A 13,830-nucleotide genomic window follows, 5' to 3' on the forward strand; every position below is an offset into this window, starting at 1 on the left:
AGAGTATATAATATATCAATTAGAATATATATTGTAGTAGCTTAAATATATATAATAGCTTAAATATACAGTAGAATACTTAAGAACATAATCTGGAAATAAGAAAACCATGAGATGATTTTTTGTGTTTAGACTCGTCTGAAAATTCAAGTTCCTTAAAGACAACCTTACATAAAAAGTTCATAAAGACAACTTTTAGTAAAAAAAAAAGAACGTGATCTGACTTCTGTTCTTACTTTGGAGATTTAAAGCAATTTAAACTATAAAAAAACGGTAAATTTAAATAATAAAAATCAATTTACATGAAAAGCAACAGAGCAAACAGTTATAGCGACATTTTTGCTTTTGTAAGCGTCATAACATTTTAATGCTTATTTACGTAGCCAATTTTACAGTAAAATATTTAATGTGGAGAGTACTAAAGCTGCTTTTTTAAATTTGCTTTTTTAAAAGTTAAAAGTATAAAAAAAAAACAAAAAACCTTTGGTTTGAATTGCAAAGCCAATTTAAAATAGTAAATCTGTCGCGGTACTGAAGGCTGAGCGATTTTCAAACAAAAGTGTTTTTTGTTGCGCTGTATGGTGAATTACTGTATGCTCAAGAAATCGAAGGAAGTTGAGTAAATTGCTTCTAAGAGTTCGGTTGGTGATTTTAACAGAAATGTTGGTTGGGAGTTGGGTCGGCAAGAAAGTTTACAAAGTAAGCCTCAAAAGAATTTCTCTCATCTTTTGTTCATGTGAAAATTTTTTGAATAGGAGCACGATGCAGAAAAACGAGGAAACTGTTCAAGAAATGTTTGCATGGTGTGAGTGCTGTTTGGGCTCACTTTTAATGTTTTAGTTGAAAATCTTTTCTTTTCGTCAGTGTGCGGAAGGAAAAACGAAAATAATTTTAAACATAATTTTAACTTTTTCTCCTATCAAACGATTTATTTATCGAACGATGAAAAGTACGAGACAGCCGATGCGTAAGGTGGACACATCTACCCATGAAAAATAAAACAACTAAAATTTAGAATTGTTTTAGCAATAATGGCTATAAATTAAATTATATTTACATCGATAAAATGAATTTTACTAACAAGTTGATAACAGAGACAAACATTTATCAAAAGATAACTGACAAAGCCTGTTTCAGAGAACCATGACTTACAGGTCGAAATAAAAACACTAAACGATCTTAAAGATAAAAATCGTTGTTTATACTAGCACAGCACTTGAATTAAGAAATATCTGTGGATACATAGAAAAAGAAAGGTCAAGAAGATCTTTAGGAAGGGAAATTAAAAAATGGAAGAAGATATTTTTGAAAGAGAAAAAAAACAACTTTAAAGGTGAGTTTTAAGAGAGGAAGAGAATATTTTTTAGATGTTGGAAATTGTTTTAGAGAAAATTTGAGTTTCAAGGATTCCGAAGTAGAGGATATTTTTGAATAAGATTTGATTGCATGTTACTATTTGTATTTGTCAGGCGATAAAAGAGCATTTTTGAATTAAACATTGGCAATATTTAACAAAGTACTATAAAAGACAACAAAAAAGCCAGCAGTAAGTATTATCATTGCGCTTCGATTCAGGAGTTAGCATATCGATAGTACTTGTTAAAGCATTACGTTACCTTCAGGGTTAGTAGTCAGTGAGTCCACCATTACACAAACAATAGGCGAATATCATTCGACAAGACACTTATCCACACACCCAAACACACAAATAATTGTTAAAACAAATATTAGCAACAAACAACCTTAGCAAACATAACTAAATCAAACCTATCTGAACACAAAACTCCATCATGAACCAAGAAAACGCCGCCCTCACAGTCAAGCGTTCGATGGCTAATAGTGTTTTTGAATTGGTTTATTTATTAAAATTTAGCTAAGTTTTATGGTCGTTCAATGTAATGTTTTTTTCTTTAAAAATTATTTTTGTACACCTAATGATAACTAATGCATTCAGGCTCGACCTGTGAATATTTTTTTTTTCGCTTCACCTCTGAATATTTTTGTTTCGTTTTCGCTTCATCATCACACTGAACCAAGAAGTAGAATTACACTTAGTTCTTTCCGTAAGTAATTCTTTTATGGATATGTTGGCGCCCCGTAGTTAAATTTTTGTTCTTTTAAAGTAATTAAGCTTGACTGTTGTATTACTTTTCAAAGTTAAAAATCTCAAAAATAAACCAATTGTTTTTCATGGACATAAAATTTTTTTTTTTCGCAACATGGTTTCAAAAAAAAAGGTGTTCACATTGAAATGTTTCAGAAACATCGTTCGATTATCTGTTCAATAGGAACGGCGACTTCAATCATCGTACCGATTGAACAGAGAGAGGGTGGGGTAAAATCGTTTTAAAAGTTGGAGGATAAAAGTTTGAAAATAAGAATACTCGAAAGATTCCTTGCGTTGAACTTTGTAAATTAAACATCAGGAATATAGCAGGAAAGAAAAAAGGAAACCAAAAACAAAACATCATTCAAAGAGTAAGATGCTGAGAAAAATTCAATAAACAAATTTTTTTCCTGATAACCTTAAAAGTTTACTTTGTTGATGAGTTTTTTAATTATGATAATTTATGTATATATATATATATATATATATATATATATATATATATATATATATATATATATATATATATATATATATATATATATATATATATATATATATATATATATATATATATATATATATATATATATATATATATATATATATATGTATATATATATATTTATGATTAGTAAAAGACTTCTTCACTCGAGAGTGCTCAATAGCCTGCTGGCAAGAGCAATTACATAGAAGATACAGCAAAGGATGACAACTTTGTTGGTACTTAAAGTTTCATACCGGCGTGCCGGCAATCATCAGCCAAAATACATAATGAAAAAAACGTTACAAAAAGAGAACATTAAAGAAAAACGAAAAAACCGTTAAAAATGTCGTTAAAAAAGAATTGTTCTTATTAATGGCCTCAAATTAGTCTTTACTGTCAAATGACGCAAGCATGTATTTATTCATATGCCTACACTTACTAACCAGCTCTTGCTTTTTATTTAATAAATTTGCGCCTCTATAGATGGCAATTTCAGTTTTTTCATTTAAACATAGAGCGCATCTTCTTGTGCTTGGTTGATAAGGTTGGCATTTCCTGATTATACTCCATTTAATTAAAGGTTTTCCGTTTTTTTCTTTTATGCGCCACACTTCCTTGGATAGTTCGGTGTCGTTTTTGTATTTTACAGTATTGAACGACTTAATGTGGTTTGCATAACGTAATTTAAAAGGCGGTTCACTTATGCCAATATATATTTTATCTAAATAGTTCGGAAGGTCTGAAGAAATAACAGCTTTGTAAAGCATGTTTTCTGTTAGGCAAAGTTGATTTAGTGGACAATGCAACCTGTTGATACAATTGCAGGATTTCTTATTTTGATCTTCAGTATCTTCGATGATTTTTTGGTTATGCCAGTTTATTATAGATTTTAAATTCGGCATGCAGCTGTAACTGACTTTCAAAGTGTTTCTATTGAATATTTTGTTCAAAATATGCTTAGATGGAAAATGTTTGTCTACCAAATTAAGAAATGATTTGCCAACTTTTGTGATCACGTTTTTGCTAAATGGTGGATTGAACCATATAATGTTACGCTTTCGATTATACTTCTTTCTGGTATTATTATTAGGAGTATTGTTATATTTTAATTTATGACTATATCCTGCTTCATTTAATACCTCCTCATAACACTTAATAGCTTTGCCGAATATTTTTTCACTCGATGAAAGTCTTGATAATCTGCGTTCCAATGAAATGGGTATTTGCTTAATAATATTCGGAGGATGGTTTGATTCCTTATGAATATAGTTTATTTGATTCCCTGGCTTGCTATAGGGTTGGTAAGTAGAATCGTTTAAGTTCAAAGTAATATCTAGGTAGTTAACGATTTTAAGATTGCATTTAATGGTAATGTTTAATCCATATTCTTTAAGCTTTTTTGTGATTGTTTTCTTGACTTTCTCCAATTCTGGGCCACTTAGATTTTCAAAAACCGCCAAACCATCGTCTCTGTAAATACCTATAAAATTTTTGTTATAAACGGATGATAGCTTATCTAACAGAAATAGCCCCACTAATTCGCAAACTTCAGCCCCGTCAAATGCCCCCATTGTTACATCAAATAAACCGCGTCCTTTTTTCATCCATGTCTCATTTCTATGAAACAGAAGAGATTTTCTAGAGTGGTATACTATTCTTTTTTCTTCAGCTGTAATACAAACGACCCAGTAAACACGCTTTAGTTGGTCCAACTGACGGGCCAGTATTGGCTACAGTTGGCTAACTGTTGGCATTTCTTGCCAACCATTAACCGACTGTATACCGCGTGTTTTTGAATCGTAAGTTTCCCGTAAGTTTGTAAATGTATATTATAAATATATTCACTTAGACCATGCGACTAATTATCAAAATTATTCAAATAGATTCATTCAATGATTAAAACTATTCAATAGAGTTAGTTTAGTTTGAAGCTTTTTATCATTTTTTTTTCTTTCAAACGCTTTTTCTACCCTTTAATTAAACTTTTAAACTCAAACTCTCGTACACCTCTTAATATAACCGTTACGCTGGTAAGTAGAAATATTTTACATTTATCCATTAGTGACACATTCAGATATAATTTTTGACATTGGTTGAGTTTTTAATTTATTTTTATGATGACACCATTGTTGTATTTGTATAAGATATTTTAGCTCTATTTTAACTATTATCAAAAGTTTAAATACAGCTAAAATGTATATGTGCGTGTATAGTAGTATGTTTATGTGTGTATTTCTGTATGTATATGTATGTATGTTTGTATGTATATATATATATATATATATATATATATATATATATATATATATATATATATATACAGAGTGTCTGCCAGATCAGGGGAATTCAGGGAAAAGTCAGGGAAATCAGATATCTGCAAAAAATCTAGGATAATCAAGGAAATTAGGTTGAATTTTAAAAAAATCAGGGAGAAATCAGGGAAAATGGCTCTTCATCAAACTTACATAACTTAAATAAGTTGTACATAGTACATGTAATATAAAAGTTTATTTGGCAGATAGTTTTATGAACTTCACTTGCATCAAGCGAATCTTGAATCTTCACTTGCAAAAATGTAAACAATTATACAACCCATTAAATGTATCAATACTTGATACATTTAGTGTGGGTTGTATTATTGTTTACATTTTTGCAGTTGAAGAGCATTTTTCTAAACGAATCTAGGTCAATTTTTGTGAAGTTGAATTTGGGTAACTTTAAATTAAATCAAGGAAAACAGGTAGAAGATCAGGAAAGTATCAGGGAAAAGTCAGAGAAATCCACCTAAAAATATTGGCAGACATCCCTATGTATTTTGTATATATTGCATATAATATATGCCATATACAATATTGACATAATATATGCAGTATATAAATAAATGGTATATGCAATTGCATATACAATATGACATATACATTTCATATTAAGCATATATAACATTTATATTATATTATATATATATATATGTGTGTATATATATATATATATATATATATATATATATATATATATATATATATATATATATATTCATATAATGCATATAATTATAGCATTTTATTAAAAGGGACTTCGACTTCTGAAAACTATGAGAAAACTGTTCAAAATTTTGGGGATCAGGAAAGTAAGGTTTTGGATAAACTATTTGTTTTTTTGTTTTTTTTTGTTTGTTTTACTACTTGTTATACATTGTATATGTGTTACGCATACATACATTGATTAAGATGCTGATATATTGACAAAGGAAAACTATTTATATTTTTTGTAAAAAAAATTAACTTGTGTTTTAATTAAAGTCATAAATGGATGAAGGCTTTAAAAAAATACATATTTCATGTTACAAAAATACACATTTCTACTTTTTTATGCAGATAAAGGTTTTAAATAACGCTCTTTTCCATGGCCTTAATAACACAGCACAAAAATGTGCTAGAATACCATTTTTACAGCAATCAATTCACCTACAGGGATAAATAACATGAATGTTTAAAATTGTAACTCCAAATATTTGAGTTCCATAACACCTTTATCCATGTATGTCTTCAATTTAAAAACTAGATTGTGTTTTTGAAACCAGTTTTCCAATAAGATTCAAATGCAATCAAATATTATTTAATTATTTATGTATGTTTATAGAGAAGTTAGCAGCTTTGGAGTTAAGATTAACAGAACTGGAGCAAAAAAATAAGTTTTTAGAAGTTCAAAGTTTTTTGGATAATGAAGATATTGTTGTTCCCCCTGGCCTTCCAATGGAAAGTAAGGAAGATTTGGAGAGGTTTAACCTTATGATACAGATGAAATCTGAGATGGCTCTCTATAAAGTTTGAAATTATTTTTTGTATTATAATGTTTCTAGCAGTCTTCAGGTTGCGTTTAAACTAGTAACTATTATTTTATAAGATCAAAGATAAGTTTTTTTATAAGTCTTATAATTGTAATTTATCAAAGGTAATTTAATAATACCTTAGTTATATTATACCGCATTACATTTTCATTTACCTTTGAAAAAATAGTTTAAATAAAAAAGTTGTAATATGTAGCATTATTTGTTTTTAGGTCAAATATCTGCGTTCTATTGGCGGTAAAGTTGAACGTCCAAAATACATATGATGTGTGTTGGGAGCCATGTTTTCCAAAAATTTTAGCGTTTTATGTAATTTAAACGGATCTTCAAGTAAGATGATAGCTACTGGAATGGGCAAGGTTAAGTTGCGATGTTATCATTTTGTGTTAAAGTGCTTACTATGTAAGTATTACTAGTTATGTAAATTTTTAGTCTATTAAAGTCAACTGTATTTTTATATTTACAAAAATATGTTTACAACACTAAGAAAGAATATAATATGTTAGTACTTATGAAAATTACCAGTGTTGTCATTAGTTGTAAATTTGTAAGATATTATAGTCTCCCTTGGTGACTTGAACTTATTATCATATGCACATATTTTTAAAACTGCTAACCAGTTAATGTAATTTTTGATTTGCAAAGTATACGTATAAGAGCTTAAAAATAACTTAAAAATAATTTATATTTAAACAAAAAATAAATTGAGTTTTTAAATTTATTTTCATTTTATTCTTTTAGCAGCAGTAAGAATTCAGTATCTTAATTCCAAGGATAAAGATATTTACCCGATGGTTTCAAGATGGTTTCAGGGTGCAAATGATCAAGGAGATGGGCGAATAAATAGACAGACGAAAAGCAAGGTTATAAAAAATCAGTTGCAGTTAATCAATGAAAAGAATATTTAGTTATTATTTTCTTTTGAAAATTTATAAAAGCTTATTTTTCTTGATTTTATTTATAAATCTAATTTTTCTTAATTATTATTAATAATTATCTAATAAATCGCCACGTTTTTAAATATTAGCGTTTTACAATATTGTTTTTAATTAAAGTTGCCAATATTAGTTTCAAACCTTTAATAATATTAACTACAATAATAGAATATTTTTAGTTCTTTATTTGTAAATATTTTTCTTTAATGGTCTGGAAATAAAAGTGTAATGATAAAAAATTTGTTCTTTTTTTTGTATTCAACTAAGTTATCTATAAATAATACAATATTTTGTGTCGACAGTAGTACTGTTTGGTAAAGTCTGATATACAAACAATCACTATTAGATAGAAAATTAAATATGAAAAAGTAAAGTTATACTTTGTTATTAAGCAATATTCAAAACATGATTTATAACTTTTGCACTTTCAATTTAAACGCAAAAGTGAATTTAAGAAATCGCGAAAAAAAATCATATAGTTGGGCCGGTAATGGTACCAACTGTTAGCCAACTGTTTTATTACTGTTGGGCCGTTAATGGCAAACAATTGTTTAAAAACAGTTGGCTAAGTGTTGGTAAAAGTGTTACGTTTTTTTCACGGTACCAACTAAATAGCCGACTGTTGGCCCAACTGTAGCTAATAGTTGGTTATTAGGATCGGGCCAACTACTTACCAACTGTTCGATGTTTACTGGGGAATTTCTCAGCAAAGGACATCACTATTCTCAACAGTTCTTCACTAATTGTTGGATAAAAATCGTTAATATCAAAAACGACGAATTTCTGCAGCTTCTTATTCGGAATGCTTTTAAACCAATCTATTACGTTCTGCGTGTTTTTCCATTGATTTAGATTCAACGTGCCCCTTATAGTATTGTTTATTTTGTCTAAAATGACACATGCAGACAAGTCATCTAATTTGTACAGATTAAAGAAAGATGAGTACAAAAAGCTGATAACTAACTCCATTACAACAAGTTATAAAAAGGTTAATAATAATATTAAGAACATGATAAATGCCGAAGGTAAGGAAATCATGGCAGGCACAACCGAATTTAACAAGATGCATATCAATGGTGAAACTAGCGCTTTTATAACACTTAAAGATCACAAAGAGAATTTTGTAAATAACCCTAGCGTACGGTTAATAAATCCTGCAAAAAACGAGTTGGGAAAAATAAGCAAATCTATTTTAGATAAAATAAACAATACTATAAGGGGCACGTTGAATCTAAATCAATGGAAAAATACGCAGAACGTAATAGATTGGTTTAAAAGCATTCCGAATAAGAAGCTGCAGAAATTCGTCGTTTTTGATATTAACGATTTTTATCCAACAATTAGTGAAGAACTGTTGAGAATAGTGATGTCCTTTGCTGAGAAATTCGTTTGTATTACAGCTGAAGAAAAAAGAATAGTATACCACTCTAGAAAATCTCTTCTGTTTCATAGAAATGAGACATGGATGAAAAAAGGACGCGGTTTATTTGATGTAACAATGGGGGCATTTGACGGGGCTGAAGTTTGCGAATTAGTGGGGCTATTTCTGTTAGATAAGCTATCATCCGTTTATAACAAAAATTTTATAGGTATTTACAGAGACGATGGTTTGGCGGTTTTTGAAAATCTAAGTGGCCCAGAATTGGAGAAAGTCAAGAAAACAATCACAAAAAAGCTTAAAGAATATGGATTAAACATTACCATTAAATGCAATCTTAAAATCGTTAACTACCTAGATATTACTTTGAACTTAAACGATTCTACTTACCAACCCTATAGCAAGCCAGGGAATCAAATAAACTATATTCATAAGGAATCAAACCATCCTCCGAATATTATTAAGCAAATACCCATTTCATTGGAACGCAGATTATCAAGACTTTCATCGAGTGAAAAAATATTCGGCAAAGCTATTAAGTGTTATGAGGAGGTATTAAATGAAGCAGGATATAGTCATAAATTAAAATATAACAATACTCCTAATAATAATACCAGAAAGAAGTATAATCGAAAGCGTAACATTATATGGTTCAATCCACCATTTAGCAAAAACGTGATCACAAAAGTTGGCAAATCATTTCTTAATTTGGTAGACAAACATTTTCCATCTAAGCATATTTTGAACAAAATATTCAATAGAAACACTTTGAAAGTCAGTTACAGCTGCATGCCGAATTTAAAATCTATAATAAACTGGCATAACCAAAAAATCATCGAAGATACTGAAGATCAAAATAAGAAATCCTGCAATTGTATCAACAGGTTGCATTGTCCACTAAATCAACTTTGCCTAACAGAAAACATGCTTTACAAAGCTGTTATTTCTTCAGACCTTCCGAACTATTTAGATAAAATATATATTGGCATAAGTGAACCGCCTTTTAAATTACGTTATGCAAACCACATTAAGTCGTTCAATACTGTAAAATACAAAAACGACACCGAACTATCCAAGGAAGTGTGGCGCATAAAAGAAAAAAACGGAAAACCTTTAATTAAATGGAGTATAATCAGGAAATGCCAACCTTATCAACCAAGCACAAGAAGATGCGCTCTATGTTTAAATGAAAAAACTGAAATTGCCATCTATAGAGGCGCAAATTTATTAAATAAAAAGCAAGAGCTGGTTAGTAAGTGTAGGCATATGAATAAATACATGCTTGCGTCATTTGACAGTAAAGACTAATTTGAGGCCATTAATAAGAACAATTCTTTTTTAACGACATTTTTAACGGTTTTTTCGTTTTTCTTTAATGTTCTCTTTTTGTAACGTTTTTTTCATTATGTATTTTGGCTGATGATTGCCGGCACGCCGGTATGAAACTTTAAGTACCAACAAAGTTGTCATCCTTTGCTGTATCTTCTATATATATATATATATATATATATATATATATATATATATATATATATATATATATATATATATATATATATATATACACACACACACATACTGTATAGCTTAAACAAAAACAGTTGATAAGTTGAGTAAAAAAACGCATTTAAGCGCAAATTAATTTCCATAAAAATTTTACGCATTAAGCTGTATTCATTTTAAATATTTTTCTTAAGTTTTAATTAACTTTAGAAATCATGGAGTAGGAGATGAAAAAAATAATAAGTTTACTGACATCATTTCTATGGATGCTTCTAAGCAAATTTACTAAAGCAAATTACCAACACTTAAACGGGTCTTGTTGTGTCATTTAACAAAGTTGAAAGATGTCCTGGAATCAACTTCTTATGCAAACATAATCTGCTATTATTTTTATCAGAAACTTTACATGCCAACTATAATCGGTAGAAATAATATTGACCTAGCGATGAAAAATCTAAGTTATGAAAAATAAAGAATGAAAAGTCATAATAATGAAATAGAAATAATAATAACAATAAAATACATAAATAAGAAAAAAGGAGCAAATTAAACGAATATCGAACTCTGAGAATAAAACTTTTTAAAAACACAGTTTTGAAGGGCCGCTGATAAAAAAAGTTTACTGGTTGAAAGGACTGTTGATAAAAGATGAAATTTAAGCTAAGCAAAATGCTTTTTATATCAAATTTATGTGACTAATAAACATTTAATAAGTATGAACAAAAAATTCACAGAAAAGAAAAAAAGATTTGAGAAAAATTGACACAGAACAAACATCCCCTAGAAAAGTTAAACTATGAATCTTGCCAATTAAATGCGTTATGGAAAACAACTTGCGGTGATGACTCTTCCAAACTTACCCTTAATACTAGAACAATTCATTGATAAGGAACCTTTATTATAGCAGACATAAATTTGAAAGATTAATGTAGATCGGATGCCTTCACCTAAATTATTTCTCCATAGAAATGGTTGACTTATGGAAACGCTTGATTTCAAAGAATGATCAATTCGCTGTCTGATGCTGATGGGACAGATGTACTTCTAATTCTTCCACAATTGTTGAATCAAATTCAATCCAGCAGGTATTGGGAAAATCACAAAAACCTGCTTTTCGAGTGCATCAAATAAATCCAAATAAATAAGTTAGATAAATAAGTAGGAAGACAAAATATAAATGAAGACTCCACGGGAAGAAACGGCAGGGTCACATTTTTTCATTTTGAGATAAATCATTATTAAACTTTTAAACCTTTATAAGTTTCGAAGTTTTAGGAAAATTTAGAAAAACTTTAAATATGCATCAAATCGTTTATTTGATTTGAATTCAAATACAAAATATGCTATTATGGTTAATAAAGCTAGAAAGTGTAAAAAGTTGAAACTTTCAAAATGTGACCCTGCCGTTTCTTCCTGTGGAGTCTTCAAATATGAGTGTAACATTAAAGTGGATATCCACAAAAAAAAAAAGTAATAATAATTTTGGAATTGTTAAAAAACCTTTAAAAGAAAAAATATTTATCAATGTATTTAAACAAGTTGATATATTTCTTGTAACGTGAATATTGCAACGTTAAAATCAAGCTTTTTTTTATCTATACTTTCATGACGACTTTTTCAAGGTTTACGCTTTGAAACTTGGGAATTATGTGCTAACGCATGAAATGAAGGGAATGAAACTCAATGAAAACCAATTGCAGTTAGCCTTTTAATTTAAACTTTTATGTTTTTTTGTGTGCATATTTTCAGGGGAAAGATCAGTGACAAACAATAAAATGACAAAAAGAATCAAAGCAAGTTTAAAAAATTTCCTTCATCTGGGTGCGTTTAATAACTCATGAATATATTAAGTAAAATGTTCCAACCAATCTTAAGATATCATGTTGCAGGTCAAGCAGTGTCTGAAATTCAGTTCTTAGAAAACAAAAAAAAGGGTCTTGAGGCTATTGCAGGTTGGTGAGGAAAATGACTCTTGTTTTCAGATCTATTTTTTAAAAAATTTTTCTTTTCCATTCATTTTTTTTTAATTACTCATTGTTATTAAAATATAAAAACAAAAATATAACCCTTAGTTAAAATTTAAACAAAGCTTCTTGTTTATGTTGTGTAAAATGAGAACAAAGCCTGTAAAAAAGCAAAACTATGAATAGTTTGATAAATAAACACGAGATCTAAAAAAGACTTGCAAAACAAGCTGACATAATAAACCCTAAAGTAACTTAAAATGTGGGTTTTTTGATAATTAAAGGAATTGTGGGATTTTGGTAGAGCCCTTGTCAATGACGCTTTCTAATCCTGCGAACTTGACAATGAATCTGACAAAAGTTTACTTTTGTTAAAATCAAAACATCACGCATCCTAAATATCAAAGACCTTTTTTTTTTCTTGTGGTTACCCACCTTAAATGGAATAATAGAAGGATGATTCTTTAAAAATTGAGGACAGAAAACCGCCAGATTGTATTCCTCCAGAAGTTACATCATGCCTCTCATTGTTTCTCGAATTTGCTTGTCTTAATAATTGTGGAAAGTAAAACTGTTTTGAGGCAAAGATTAAAGTTCATTTCTTAGTTCGATGTTTAAGAAAATTCTGGAGTGCAATGAGTGGTCTAAGAAACTTAATATTTCATTTACTTAGTAAAGAGAAATCACATTGATTACTTTTAGATTGTCCCTCAAAGACCATATCTTAATTGCCTCACTTGACCAATTTAAAAAGAATCGTTATCTCAAAAAACTATTTATGTCAAACCATTTTATGTAGTTTTTTAGGGACAGAAGCTGCTCATAAGTACTATTTACGTACTGTCACTATGTAATGGTTAAACAGAATATAGGTGACTTTAATTTTCAGTTAAATATCAGAAACTCTCACCTTTAAAAAGACTCGAATTAAACGATTTTAAAATTACGGAAAAAAAAAAAGATTTGAATAAAAACAGGGTTCTAACGTCTGCTAGAAATGTTAAAATAAATTATAAAACCACAAAAAAAAGACATAATATCAAGTTTTTTTCTTAAAAAAAAAAAAAAAGTAACCAAAAACAACAACAACAAATAAATATTTTATATTTAAAAATGTTTTAAATATTTGAAAGTTAAAGAGAAAGCGAAATTAACAAGTTCTATTTGATCTGACATAATATAAGCTCTAAAAGATTATAACAAACAAACAAACAAAAAAAAGATAAAAAACGAATAAACGTAAATCCTGAAAATCTTAACATTCGATTAACTTTTCGAAGTTGCTTACAAAACGAGAAACAAACGAGAGAATAACGAAAAGATATAAAAACGTTTGAAAAATGACTTTTATAGAAAAAAGTTAAAAACGGTGTTTTATAAGAAAATGATAAACTTTGGCATTATTATTACATATCAAACTTATGCAAAATATGAAAATTTTCAAACAGTTTAACGCTCTTAGCGTTAGATATAAAACATCAATACACTTTCTACAAAACATTTGATCATCTTTTCCATTTCTTTGATTCTTCATTTTCTTTTAGATTAAATTTACGAGAATCAGTAAAAATAAATTAAAAATTAATCATAACGTAAGTCATTAACAACA

General features: G+C 28.7%; 1 long non-coding RNA gene across 5 annotated transcripts; it reads left to right on the plus strand.

Moving 5' to 3' along the window:
- Nucleotides 1–4,275: 4,275 nt before the first annotated feature.
- Nucleotides 4,276–7,524, plus strand: LOC149887078 (uncharacterized). 5 transcript variants are annotated; one of them, XR_016453712.1, is made up of 5 exons: nt 4,276–4,624; nt 5,651–5,721; nt 6,234–6,418; nt 6,654–6,843; nt 7,183–7,514. It is a non-coding gene; the product is annotated as an uncharacterized LOC149887078 (long non-coding RNA). The 5 variants fall into 5 exon arrangements; XR_016453713.1 differs by having other exon boundaries at nt 5,665–5,721; nt 6,234–6,843; nt 7,183–7,523; XR_016453711.1 differs by having other exon boundaries at nt 6,234–6,843; nt 7,183–7,520.
- Nucleotides 7,525–13,830: the final 6,306 nt, after the last annotated feature.

This window comes from Hydra viridissima, unplaced genomic scaffold, assembly GCF_058129835.1.
Source record: "Hydra viridissima isolate aposymbiotic clone 2 unplaced genomic scaffold, HvirCarnegie_v1 scaffold_6, whole genome shotgun sequence".
NCBI classification, from domain to species: domain Eukaryota; kingdom Metazoa; phylum Cnidaria; class Hydrozoa; order Anthoathecata; family Hydridae; genus Hydra; species Hydra viridissima.